The sequence below is a fragment of the Triturus cristatus genome, chromosome 12 (assembly GCF_964204655.1).
Source record: "Triturus cristatus chromosome 12, aTriCri1.1, whole genome shotgun sequence".
In the NCBI taxonomy this organism is placed as follows: domain Eukaryota; kingdom Metazoa; phylum Chordata; class Amphibia; order Caudata; family Salamandridae; genus Triturus; species Triturus cristatus.
Genome location: NC_140595.1, coordinates 214,924,203 through 214,926,589, shown reverse-complemented (window position 1 = coordinate 214,926,589; position 2,387 = coordinate 214,924,203). Strand labels below are relative to the sequence as shown.

The following is a 2,387-nucleotide window of genomic DNA, read 5'->3' as shown; positions in this document are numbered from 1 at the left end:
GTAGTAAGCTATGGTCATAGCAGCTATAAAGTGACCCCATTACAAAAGACCCCTTCAGGCATCACTTTGGGTGTTGGTACCTGTGTCAAGCTTTACTGTTCCATCTTGGCATCTCCAACAACTCATGTTTGGCACCCAGCATCCACTGTGTACTCTGGGGGGGCAGAGGTCGTACCCCTCCTCCCTAGGCCCTGCTATGCTAGGTGTTTAGCCGTCAGCATGTCACTGACTTTCAGCCTGCCCTGATTTCTCTAACAGCACTAAGCAGGGGGGATGAAAATTCTGACTGAAACTTTAACCTGGTTTCCTCGACCCAAAGTAGCAGCATATCTCTGCTTTTTAGGTCAAGCTTAGAGTCAGAGCGCTTGCCACTCGCTCTCTGCTGTGCCAGTCAGAAATGCTGGCCCCCTTTTGGTGGACTACTTTCCAAAGTCCCACCCCTGGGTGCTTGGTTGATGGCCAGGCGATTTCACCAAGAGAAAAATGTTGTTGACCATGACAGTACTTTCATGCTTCCTCCTGTTACAGCGTGTAATAGTCCCTCCTCTTATCTGCATTGCCTCTTACTAAAGTCCCGCCTCCCCTGCTCCTCCCGCTGCTCCTGCGATGGAATTCCGTCACCCTAGTTTTGAAAAGGTTAATACTTTGCACCATGTTTATGGCAGATTATTCACAGATAAATACCGAAGCTATCTCTTTAAAAACAAAAAGTCCTCTCGGAGCATCCTGGAAAATACAATGGAGGCACACACACAATGACAGCAGCAGAGGCGGCACCTCCCACCCAGGCAGCAGCCTCCAGTGCGCTGTCCCGAGCTGTTTTTTCACGACAGCCCGCTCCCCTGGGATAAACCACCTTCACGGGCGGGGGGGCCGGCATCGATCCTGAGGCCCACGCAGGGAGGGGGCGTCCCGGGAAGAGGCTGGCAGCCGAAGCGCCAGAGGCAGCGTAGTCCTGGGAGCTGTCAGGATGCGGTTCCTCTGCGGATTCCTCACGCCCTAGGAAGCTTCTCGGGCGCCGCCTACTTCATCCTTTCGCACATCAGAGGTTGGGGTCAGACAAGGGGATCCCCGGTGACGCATGCAGGAGGAGGAGCAATAACTTGACAACACTTTGCACCGTTACCAATCGTGACAAGAATTGTGCTAAGAAAGAACCAAGATCGAGAAGATCATCTAACACATGTAGGTGGCCAGATCCACTGGTGACGCCTTCCAACAGAACAAAGAACTGATGCTAGGGCCAACAGCCGCATGCGTGAAGGATGAGTTCCAATACCACCTCCTCGGTGACGGATCTCAGCCGGAGTGCCAGCCCTTGGACTTCCACGGACAGGCCTGTGGGCACCACAGTGATGACCGACACAAACAATCATAACGCGACTAGCACTCCGGGCCCTGAAGGTGCTGGGCCGAGTACTTTACATCAGGAAAAGAAAGCGGCTGGAGAAGCTCCGTCACCAGCTGATGCCCATGTATAACTTTGACCCCGCAGAAGAACAAGATGAGCTGGAGCAGGAACTCCTTGAGCATGGCCGGGATGCTGCGTCAGCTTCATCCCAGGCTTCTCAGAATACGATCCTGCTTACAAGCCAGGGGCCGCTACAGAGGCCCAGCCGCCTTGTCTTCACCGACGTTGCAAATGCCATCAATGCTTGAACTGATCTCCAGCCTTCATACTAAGACACTTTGCCCACCTACTGGAATTTTCAAAGTTCAACATTAGTAAGGAGACATCATTCCATAAAGAGTAGACTTGCGTTATGATGTCTTGTTCAGAAATAGAGGTATGTGTACTGATAGCCGCGCAAGAGCCCATCACTCTGTCAGCACTACCAAGTTACTTTGAATTACACACATGCAACTATCACTGCGTCAACAACCAGTCTGATTCAATCATCGCAACATGGGCTTGTCATCGGGAGGCATCTGGCTGGAACTGTTTCTTGGATTGTGGACATGCCTTAGGGCTGATCTCTGTTTTCTTTGGCTGTAAACTAATTTCATGTAGGATAATGCAACCCATGTGTTCATGAATGGGTGCTCACAACACTCAATGACGGAACACTGCAGTGGTAATACCTCTGCCTGAAGATTTTCTTATACTCATACACTACTCCTCCTCAGTCTCAATTACATGCTTTTCTGTTGGTTTTGGTGAAAATTAAAGTTATTGTAATAGGTGGAAATCAAAAAAAAAAAAAAGTGCTAGATATCATGAGGACAGTTAAAGTTTTTGTATGTAGCTTGACACAATCCCACTCCAAATAATTCCAAGACACTTCATACCACATAATTACTATCCACATAATTCCACAGCACACATGCAACATAATTCCAATACACAAATTCACTCCACACCACACAATTCCAAGCCACACAATTAC

At 49.4% G+C, this 2,387-nt stretch overlaps 1 pseudogene; it reads left to right on the top strand.

Moving 5' to 3' along the window:
• The first annotated feature begins 734 nt into the window (after window positions 1–734).
• LOC146773108 (uncharacterized protein C3orf18 homolog pseudogene) lies at window positions 735–2,175 on the top strand (annotated as a pseudogene).
• The last annotated feature ends 212 nt before the right edge of the window (window positions 2,176–2,387 follow it).